At 46.1% G+C, this 11,676-nt stretch overlaps 1 long non-coding RNA gene across 4 annotated transcripts in view; it reads left to right on the forward strand.

Annotated features, from left to right (window-relative positions):
* Positions 1-5,734: 5,734 nt before the first annotated feature.
* The window catches only part of LOC108522366 (uncharacterized), a 30,902-nt gene continuing 24,960 nt past the window's right edge, over positions 5,735-11,676 (forward strand). For 3 of the 4 annotated variants that reach the window (XR_001883429.1, XR_001883433.1, XR_001883434.1), the window contains exon 1: positions 9,134-9,228. This is a non-coding gene — a long non-coding RNA (uncharacterized LOC108522366). Of the gene's footprint in view, positions 6,299-9,133; positions 9,229-11,676 lie in introns of those variants that run through there. The other variant, XR_001883431.1, reaches the window with a different exon arrangement.

The raw sequence follows: 11,676 nt of genomic DNA on the forward strand, positions 1-11,676 counted from the left end.
ATAGATGAAAGATAGATGGATAGATACTGAGATAGATTTGTATTACAAAATCCATAGATCCAAGCTTACATCTCCAATTTTTGATATAAAGATAAATTTTACAGTGTCCGATATTAAGCTGGATGTTGTAACCAATATAATCTAGCATTGGATTTAATTGTGTCTCCTTAAAAATACATATATTGAAGTTCTAACCCCCAGTACCTCAGAATGTGACCTTATTTTGAAGCAGGTTCATTGCAGGTGTAATTACTTAAGATGAGGTCATACTGTAGTAGCATGGGCCCTAATCTGGTATATCTGGTGTCCTTACAAAAAGGGGAAATTTAAACACATAGAGACACAAAGAGAAGCACACAGGGAGAACACCACAGAAGGCTGAGGACAGAGGGGATGTGCCTACAAACCAAGCAACAGCAACGATTGCCAGTGAACCCCAAGGAGAGGGTAGGGGCCTGGAGCAGATTCTCCCTCACAGCCTCAGAAGGAACCTGCAGCCATCTTGATGTTGGACTTCTGGCCTTCAGAACTGTGAGATAATACATTTCTGTTGTTCTAAACCACCAAATTTGTGATACCTGGCAATGCCAGCCCTGGGAAAATAATACCAATGCAAAGTTAGAAATGCATAATTAGTGTCACATTATGATTGAGAGGATTTGAAGCCCAGTGCAACAAGCCCATGCGATGGTGCCGGGGGTGAGCCAGGAGCTCTGCAGCTGCTGCCTGCAGGGATGCTCTACAGTCCTGCCAGGTTGGGCCCTCATCACCACTAATCACACAGGACAAGTGGACACTCAAAGACACAGGTGGGTTGGTTGGAAGGGGCTGATCTTGAATTGAAACGCAGATGTGGCTGATCACTGAAACTGTGCCTCTTCTGCAGGCCCATAATTCTACTAGCTCATGTGCAGGTACACATTCACATGCATGCATGCATACACATGCACACATGCACGCAAACACACACACACAGTTATACACACAGCTGGGTGATCAGAAAAGCTAGAGCTTAAATTTCTGTCTCGTTGAGAACAATTGCCATGTATCTGTTGCAGCCATTTCAGTTTCTAGCAGTAGAAAGACCCAATGCCTTATCTACAGCTGGGGTATTTTATACGTCACTTCTGCCCAGAAACTCTTCTCACAGCAGATGAAATTGCAGATGTGAAGACTGTGATAGTCATGAGGTTGCTTCCTAATTTTGATATGAATATATCAGTGGATATTTGGAATTTATAAGTTCCCTATGACTGCCTACAAAAATCAAATCACTTAAAACCACACACTTAGGGTTGCACAGTTCCTGTTATTCATGATTACAAATACTGCTGCAATACATTACGTATGTGCCTATGTGTGTATTTCTGTGTGTGTATATATATATATATACACACACTGCTATAAAGAATTACCTGAGATTGGGTAATTCATGAAGAAAAGAAGTTTAACTGACTCAGTTCTGAAGGCTTAACAGGAAGCATGGCTGCCAGGCCTCAAGAAACTTACACTATGGGGGAAGGTGAAGGGGATGCAAGAACCTTCTTCACATGGTGTCAGGTAAGGGAGAGAGCTAGGGGGAAGTGCCACACACTTTTAAACCATCAGATGTCATGAGAATTCACTCACTATCATGAGAACAGAAAGGGGAAGATCCACCCCCATGATCCAATCACCTCCTACCAGGTCCCTCCTCCAATTCAACATGAGATTTGAGCAGGGACACAAATCCAAACCATATCATTCCTCCCCTGGCCCCTCCCAAATTTCATGTCCTTCTCATATTGCAAATTACAACGATCTTTTCTTAACAGTCCCCCATTCTTAACTCATTTCAGCATGAACTCAAAAGTCCAAGGTCCAAAGTCTTGTTTGAGACAAAGTAAGTCCCCACCTATGAGCCCATAAAATCAAAACAAGTTAGTTACTTCCAAGATACAATGAGAGTACAGGCATTAGATAAATGCTCCCACCTCAAATGGGTGAAATTGGTCAAAATAAAGGGCTACAAGGCCCCATGCAAGTTAGAAAACCAGCAGAGCAGTCTTTAAATCTTAAAGCTCCAAAATAATCTCCTTTGACTCCATGTCTCACATCCAGGACACGCTGTTGCAAAAGGTGGGCTCTCAAGGTCTTAGGCAGCTCCACCCCTGTGGCTCTGCAGGGTACGGCCCCCAGGGCTGCTGTCAAAGGCTGGTGTTGAGTGCCTGGGGCTTTTCTAGGCACACAGTGCAAACTGTTGATGGATCTGTCATTCTGGGGCCTGGAGGACAGTGGCCCTCTTCTCACAGCTCCACTAGGCAGTGTCCCAGTGGGGACTCTGTGCGGAGACTCCAAACCCACATTTCCCTATCACACTCCCCTAGCACAGGTTCTCCATGAGGGTCCTGCCCCTGCAGGAGACTGCGCTGAACATCCAGGCATTTCCATACATCCTCTGAAATCTAGGCAGAGGCTTCAAAACCTCAGTTCTTACCTTTTGCACATCTGCAGGTCCAACACTATGTGGAAGCGGTCAAGGCTTGGAGTTTGTACCCACTGAAGCAACAGCCCAGGCTGTACCTTGGCCCTGTTTAACCATGGCTGAAGCTGGAGCCACTGGGACACAAGGCACCATGACATGAGGCCACACAGAGCAGCTGGATCCTGGGTGTGGCTCACAAAACCATTCTTCCCTCCTAAGCCTCTAAGCCTGTGATAGGAGGGACTGTCACAGCAGTCTCTGACATGCCCTGGAGACATTTTCCCCATTGTCTTGGCAATTAACATTCTGTTTCTCTTTACTTATGCACATTTCTGCAGCAGGCTTGAACTTCTCCCTGGAAAATGGGTTTTTATTTTCTACTACATGGTCAGGCTGCAAATTTTCCAAACTTTTATGTTCTGCTCCCTGTTTAAAGGTAAGTTCTAGCTTCAGAGTATCTCTTTGTTCATGCATATGATCATACTCTTTTAGAAACAGGTCACATCTTGAGTGCTTTGCTGCCTAGAAATCCCAGAAATGTCTTCCGCCAGATACCCTAAATCATCTCTCTCAAGTTTAAAGTTCCACAGATCTCTAGGGCAGGGGCGAAATGCCACCAACCTCTTTGCTAAAGCATAGTAAGAGTGACCTTTACTCTAGTTCCCAATAAGTTCATCATCTCCATCTGAGACCAACACAGCCTGGACTTCATTGTGCATATTACTATAGGCATTTTGGTCAAAACTATTCAACATGTCTCTAAGAAATTCCAAACCTTCCCACATTTTCCTGTCTTCTTCTGAGCCCTCCCTGCAAGCTGTTCCAACCTCTCCCCATTACTCAGCTCCAAAGTCCCCCACTCTTCTGGCAACGATTTTCTGTGTTAGTTCGTTCTCACACTGCTATAAAGAACTACCTGAGACTGCGTAATTTATGAAGAAAATAGGTTTAATTGACTCACAGTTCTGTGGGCCTAACAGGAAACATGACTAGGAGACCTCAAAAACTTAAAATCATGGCAGAAGTCCAATAGAAAGCAAGCACCTTCTTCACATGGCAGCAGAAGAGAGAGAGTGAGGGGGAAGGGCCACACACTTTTAAACCACCAGATCTCATGGGAACTCTCTCACTGTCACAAGAACTGCAAGGGGGAAATCTACCCATGACCCAATCAGCTCCAATTCGACATGAGATTTGAGCAGGGACACACATTCAAACCATATCAGTATAAATCGTAGATATTAGGTTATGTGAGTGAGCATCTATGAAGAAAATTTCTTGACAGGACATTGCTAGCAAAAGCATGTGTGCCTTTTAATTTTTGGAAGTTAATAACAAAGAATCCTCCTGAAGGCTGTGATAATTTCTACTCACTTCAACTATACATGAGAGTGTCATCAAAAGCAAAAATTGACAAATGAGATCTATTAAAGCTAAAGACCTTCTGTATAGCAAAAGAAACCATTAATAAACAATCTACAGAATGGGAGAAAATTTTGGGAAACGATACACCTGAAAAGGTCTAATATCCAGCATCTATAAGGAACTTAAATTTACAAGAATAAAACAAACAGGCCCATTAAAAAGTGGGCAAAGAACACGAACAGACACTTTACAAATGAATACAGATATGCAGCCAAAAAACGTAAGAAAAAAAAACTTAATGTGACTGATTATTAGAGAAATGCAAATCAAACCACAATGAGATACCATCTCACATAAGTCAAAATGGATATTATTAAAAAGTCAAAAAACAACAGATGCTGGTGAGGTTGTGGAGAAAAGGGAACACTTACATATTGTTGATGGAAGTGTAAGTTAGTTCAACCATTGTGAAAAGCAGATGGCCATTTCCTAAAGAGCTAAAAGCAGAAATACCTTTCAACCCAGAAATCCAATTACGGAGCATATATCCAGAGGAATAAAAATCGTTCTACCATAATGACAAACAGACATGAATGTTCATTGCAGCACTCTTCACAACAGTAGAGACAGGGAATCAGCTTAAATGCCCATCAGTGACAGAGAGAATAAAGGAAATGAGGTACATACATACCATAGAATACTACACAGCCATTAAAAAAAAAAAACAAAAGAATGAGATTATGTCATTTGCAGGAACATGGATGGAGCTGGAGGACACTATCCGTAGCAAACTAACCCAGGAACAGAAACCAAATATTGCATGCTCTCACTTATAAGTGGGAGCTAAACGATGAGAACACATGGACACAAAGAAGGGAACAACAGAAATTGGGGCTTCCTTGAGGGTGGAGGATGGGAGAAGGCAGAGGATCAGAAAAAATAACCACTGGTACTTAATACCTGAGTGACAAAATAATCTTTACAACAAACCCCTTGTGACATGACTTTACCTATACCACAAACCTGCACATGTATCCATGGACTAAAATAAAAATTTAAAAAAATATGTCCCAAAAGTAAAGTTCAAAGAGGTGGGTATGGAAGCGAGCTGAGAGGCACTCGTGTGGGTGGTTTTGTCCATCTCAATGAAACCAAGCGGTACCTACGTTTCCAGACTCCCCCTCCTCGTAGGGCTGAACACAAGCACTTAGAAGGGAGGGCGGCTGCTGAAGGTGGGTGCTGGGCCGGGTGCTTGTTGTAGCTGGCCTGCAGTCTCCTTGTCTACATGGGCAGTGGTCAGTGCCACACAACCCAGCACCCACTCCATGGCCTTCTTGTGCCTTCCCAAGGTTTGAACGTGTGTGCAGAGGGAGCTTGTTATTTGTTTCCACTCCTCCCGGGATAACCACTGACCCTTTACCATCTACACACCCTATTCTTGGGCTCCCTCTGGCTGTCTCGCCATCACCTACCCTATGGGTCCCCTACTTCCCGCATTTGTCCACACTGAACGTTCCTCAAAGGCGCCGTGTTCCCTCTCACCTCAGCACCCTCCAAATTTCAAATCCGACACACACACAAAAGAGAATATGTGTCTTGTAATTATAACCCTGCTAGACTGATTACTTGATTAAGGTTCACTTTACTCCCAGCCTGTAAACTTGAAGTCAGCTTATTTGTACTTAAACGGTAGCACTGGCTTCCATGCTGGGCCTGCTGTCAGTAGGTACCTGGGGAATAGGGAGTAAACCAGAAAGTTCTATGTTCTGAAAATCCGCTCGAGTGCCCATGTTAGCTGGAAAGGTTTGGGGAAATAAATTACTGTCTTAGTTCATTAGGGTTGCCATAACGAAATACCAAAAACTGAGTGGTTTATAAACAACAAAATTCATTGCTCACAGTTCTGGAGCCTGGAAGTCTAACATCAAGGCAGGGCAGATTCAGTGCCTGGTGGGGGCTTCCTGGTTCATACATGGTGGCTGTCTTCTCTCTGTGTCCTCACGTAGTAGAAGGAGCAAGGGCGTTCTTTGGTCTCTTTAATAAGAGCATGAATTCCATGTACAAGGGTTCCGCCCTGACGACCTCCCGGGCGGGAGGAGGGTTCCGCCCTGACGACCTCCCGGGCGGGAGGAGGGTTCCGCCCTGACGACCTCCCGGGCGGGAGGAGGGTTCCGCCCTGACGACCTCCCGTGCGCGAAGAGAGTTCCGGCCTCAGGACCTCCCATGCGCGAGGAGGGTTCCGCCCTGACGACCTCCCATGCGCGAGGAGGGTTCCGCCCTGACGACCTCCCCTGCGCGCGGAGGGTTCCGGCTTCAGGACCTCTCATGCGCGAGGACGGTTCCGGTCTCACGACCTGCCGTGCGTGAGGAGGGTTCCGGCGTCAGGACCTCCCGTGCACGAGCAGGGTTCCGGCCTCATGACCTTGTCACCTCCCAGAGGCTCTGCCTAATAGCCCCATCACCTTGCGGGTGAGGATTTCAACAGATGAATTTGGGTGGGCGAGGCGGGTGTAAACATTCCGATCGCAGCAGCCATCCACCTATCACCTTGGTCTGGGGTGTGGCAGGCATTGCCAGGGCTCAGCCAAAGCCAGGCTCCAGCGGCTTGTGGAAGTAACAAAGGCTTCTGCGGCCTCATCTACTTCATTGTGACGAGGTCGAGGCTCTAAGGGGCCAAGTGGATGATTTAGCTTAACAGCTAAATGTTGTTCAGGGAGAAAGGGACTGAGGCAGCCGTAGACAGTGACCATCTCGGGCTTCGAAGTGTCTATTCCAGCTCCTAAGTGCTCACCCTTGTCCTGGGGTGAAACGACCCTCACATCAAGCCCACAGCCCGCGGTGGAGGGGTCACTCCCGGCACCTCCTCCCGCAATTGAATTACAAGGGTTCCCAGGCCGAGTCCTCTCCGCGGCTTCGTGAGAGGGTGGATATGGGCAGAGCTCGGCCGCCAGCGCCCGCTCTCCCAGGACCCTTAGTGTTGGCAGCAGTGGGAGAACCGTAAGGCTGGCTGGAGGCGTAGGTGCAATCCTCCGTATAAATCTCAGCTGTCCTCTTCAGTCAATTGTGTGTGCGTACTGCACCTTTCCCGCAAGGCCGGTTCCCACACCCTGCCTCCTGCCCCCGTTAGCCAGAGACCCTTTTCATTTAACTTCTTAGGACAATGTGAAGTCAACGTCTAATGGACCCGAGTTCAGGCAAGACACACACCAGTTGGTCCAGGGAAGAACCTCACGGTGAAGCAGTAGTGAGCGTCCAAGCAACTCCCAGCCTAACCTCAGTGGTCTGACTCCGGGGCTGCTTCTGCCACGGCTCCTGGCTGGCGATGGGGCTGTCTGCATGTCAGCCAACCATGCATTGCAGATGCACTTTGAGGGAAAATTAATGTACCTGGGTACTTACGGGACTCCCTGCATGAGTGGGGTATAATTGAAATAGCCAGGACATCAAAAAGCTGGAACACTGGGAGCCTGGCCCTAGGATGGCGGAGGCCTCAGCGCAGCCTCCAGCTGGTTGCAAAGAGGCTTCCTATGCTTTCCTTTCCTTGCCACTGAGGAAGTATTAGGGAACAGGAAGACCAGGGCATTGCCAAGTGAATAATAACAACCATGTGTGCACTATTCACGATATCCCAGGCTCAGTGAGAGCTGCCTTTTACTCAGGATCTCATGTGATGCTGAAAACAATCACATGAAGTTTAGAAGCCTGTGCAGACGAAGGGATGTGCTGTTTCCCTATTGATCCAAACTGCATGCTGACCTGTTCCTGCCAGGGCTGCCCTCCTCCTGCTTTGCCCTGGCTCTGCCACTCTGTGCTCCCTCCTCCTGCTTTGCCCTGGCTCTGCCACTCTGTGCTCCCTCTCCTGCCAGGGATTCCTGGGAGCTCCTTTTATTCACAGTGTGCTTTGAATACGCACAAATGAAATTTGTAGTCCATTCCACACAATTGAAAATACAATGTAATAAAAATCAGAAAAGTAAATCCAGTAAACTCTCTAACACATGTTAGGGTCTCAAGAAATGGACCCTAGGAGGGTGGGGAAATGGCTTTGCTTTTTAACTGTGCCTCTTTTGAGCTTGACGCTGTTAACTTAGTACAATCTATCAGTAAATATTGTCATCAAGAAAATATTGAAGGTGTACCTGAGTCACAGGCGAGGAGGTGCAGGGCTTCTGAGAAAATGTCCTTCAGTCACCAGCCGGTGAACAATGGAACTCGTTCATGTCCCCTCGTCCTGCGTACCACCAGGGGGCACTGATGAGCTGAGAAAGACTTTGCGGTCCAAAAAACGTACCAAATGAAAAGGCCACTTCCCAGCTTCCGTAATTAAGGCGAAAAGCAGACAGGGAATTTATTCAAGACTTTATTCAGATGGCAGGGGGAGGCGGGGCCGAGCAGCCAGTGTTGAAAAGGGTTTTATCCAAGCCAGTTTAACATCTTAAAAAAAATCATTGGCCATTTTGTTTTTTTTAGATGGAGTTTCATTCTTGTTGTCCAGGCTGGCAATTTTTACTTCTGATAATTTTCTTCTCACTACTGTCAAATCAAGTTGAGCTTAAAGCTGCCTTCTTACATATTTTCAAATTTCACCTAAAGGATTTTTGGTACATCATAAACTATAACTGTGTAAACAGACTACAGCCCATACCTGTGCCAATCACTGAATTTTGCCAATCAAATGTAGCCAACTCTTTGAACCATGTTCTAATAAATCCAACACCAAGCCATAACCAACCCAGCCATTTCTATACCTCGCTTCCTTTTTCCGTCCATAAATCTTCTTCCATCACGCAGCTGCACTGGAGCCTCTGAGCCCACCCTAGCTCAAAAGGCTGCCTGATTCATGAATTGTTTGTTACTCACGTAAACTCCTTTAAATTTAATTTGGCTGAAGCTTTCATCACTAGTTTTTAAAAATCTCCAAATGGGTTATTCTCTTTTATCCCCTAATTAGATGTTATTCTCTTTTATTCTCTAATTAGATTTATTTAGATTCCCTAATAAGATTTTATTGGGGGAAAAAAACCCTTTTATCATCTTTTTTGGACTGGAATGTACAGGGTCGCATCCATAGATGTGTAGCTGGTTTTCCCAGTGCAAATTCACAGGTGCTGGGCCAAATGGCCCTGTGTAGGGCTCAGAACTCCAGCCCTGAGAGCACCATTGTTCTAGAAAGTTCTGTGTTCTAGAACACAGAACCATTTCTAGAACCTTTTTTCTAGAAAGAACAAAGAACCATTGTTCTGTGGTTCTAGAAAGGTGTTTCCACAAATCCCTGACCAAGGGATAAAGCACAGAAAGGCAGAACAAGAGAAAAGCAGGAAGAGCGAGGCTGGTGAGAGCCACAGCAGGAGTGGGTGAGAATCCAGCCTTGCAGGGTCAGCACCCTGGAGCAGACACAGGTCTGGGAAGAAGCTGCTTTCCCCAAATCCTCAGCCTTCACTGACTGCCTCTCCCCTGGCAGCTAAGACTATGCAATTTAACTCCTTGTTATTTGCTGCTGAGTTATCTAACATTATTGTCAGGACTAGTCTAGACTTCCAGAGCCCTCTGACTCACATGAGGCATGAGAACCCAGCAATCTGGGCACTTAATGTCTCTGACGCTGCATTCGGGCTCTGAAATCCTCAATGGCCCTGGGTCTCCCTGGTGCTTAGAGGGCCCTCCATTCTGCCTCAGGGCGTTTTGTGCCAGCCCTGTCCTGCTAAATACTAGACAGACTGTCTGGACACATAGGATGGGGCTTCTCCTGAGCTTCAGGACAGATGCAGGGAAGTGCTATGCCTCCTTGACAAGAAATGGGTGTGTGCTGGGCAGGACTAGGACTAAGGCTTGCATTCCTTGTGCCACTCTTCCTGGGAGCAAATTCATGTGGAAAATTCTCCGACCCACCTAGGGTAACCAACGGGCACACCAGCGTGAACAATACAGCGTCTGGCAAAGGGGGAACCATGCACAGAGAAGCGATGGATGCCTTTGCGCCTTGGGGTCTCCATCTGAAGCTTCGTTTAGTAGCTGAACATTGAAGCAGTGGAGGACCCACCAACTCATGTGCAAAGTCAGCTATTCCACGAAAGCCCTCAGGACCATGGAGGCCAGGATGCCAGGAACTGTCTGCCAAAGTTCCCTGTGGGCCAGGCTGTATCTTCCTGCAGTGGACACTGTCTGGCCCACAGCTTCTCCTTCACTCCAGTGCGGTCAGGGAGGGAGCCCATTGTGACCTGTCCCCACCTAGATTGTTAGCACTGGTGTCTTGGCCTTCAATAGCAGCACCCATCTCCCTCTCAGGAGAGAACAGAGACCAAAGGATGCTGAACAAAGCACAGGACTTGCATGGAGAGGACCACATTTAAACATAAAGGCACTGATATGGTTTGGCTCTGTGTCCCCAGCCAAATCTTATTCTGAATTGTGATCTCCATAACCCCTACCTGTCAAGGGCGGGACCAGGTGGGAGGTGATTGAATCATGGGGGTGATGTCCCCCATGCTGTTCTTGTGATAGTGAGTGACTTCTCACGAGATGTGATGGCTTTATAAGGCAGTTTTCCATGCTCTTCCTCGCTCTTTCTTTCCTGCCGCCAGGTGAACAAGGTCTTTGCTTCCCCTTCACCTTCTGCCACAGTTGTAAGTTTCCTGAGGCCTCCCCAGCCATGCGGAACCGTGGGTCAGTTAACCCTCTTTTCTTTATAAATTACACAGTCTCATGCAGCTTTTTATAGCAGTGTGAGAACTAACTGATACATGCAGTTTTGGGTACCGAGAGATCCCAGCTGCAAATACTATGCTATAAATTTAATTCTATATGAAAAACTTAATAGGAATTGGCTTGTAAAATAATTATATGATGCAGATAAACTCAAATTGAGCAACAAATTTGAGTCTACAAATGCTGGCACTCTTCACAAACACCAATATGGTGAAAAATGAATAATGGCTAGAGAACATTAGAGAACAAAGGAGACTAAAGAACATGGCAACGAAAGTCAATGTGTGAAAAAATTACCATAAAGATGCCATTGGCATATTGGTAAAGCTCAATTATAGATTGTATATTAGATATTAGCTTTGTATTGATGTTTAAATTTCTGAGACTAATAAAGGCACTTAGGTAATTTCAGAGAATACTCTCGTTTTTGTGAGATACATGCTAAAGCTCTCAGGAGTGAAAGATTATGACACCTATGATTTACTCTCAAATACTTCTTCCAATCAGCAAAACAACTACATGTGAGTATTGCTGTGTATTCACAGGTGGGGAGGGTGATGGTTCAAATGCGGCAACATTTTGAAAAGAATATCACGTGGACAATGTGTTTCAATCCTTTGGCAAAGTTCAGTAGATTTGGGTTTGCAAATCCTAAGTGTCCTTGCATAACAGAGAAATGAGAGGAGACCAAAAGGCAACAATATAGCAGAGAAGGCAATTCTGAATTTTTTAAAGTGAAAATGGAATTAAAGAGATTTTTTTTAAAAATTAATGTGCAAATGGAACAGACCTGATGATAAATTTCTAAATTTAAAGTGTTTGCTTGATTTTTCATCTAAAACAACTCATGAATTTGGCAAATTTTGAACAGAGTCCCCAAAGCCCAGAATGAAGCTGTAGGGTCCCAGCTGTGTCTTGCTAGTCATCTTTCACTTTCGCCGCTAGCCAAGAAGAGGGTGGAGAAGCTCTCCAGGAAGGAAGGGAAGCTAAGGAAGAGAGGGCTCGGTCGTAAAGAAACTGAGGGAGCGAGGGCTCCGCCGTAAAGAAGCTGAGGGAGAGCGGGCTCCGCCGTAAAGAAGCTGAGGGAGAGCGGGCTCCGTCGTAAAGAAGCTGAGGGAGAGAGGGCTCCGTCGTAAAGAAGC

The sequence above is a fragment of the Rhinopithecus bieti genome, unplaced genomic scaffold (assembly GCF_001698545.2).
Source record: "Rhinopithecus bieti isolate Rb0 unplaced genomic scaffold, ASM169854v2 scaffold_64799, whole genome shotgun sequence".
Lineage (NCBI taxonomy): Eukaryota > Metazoa > Chordata > Mammalia > Primates > Cercopithecidae > Rhinopithecus > Rhinopithecus bieti.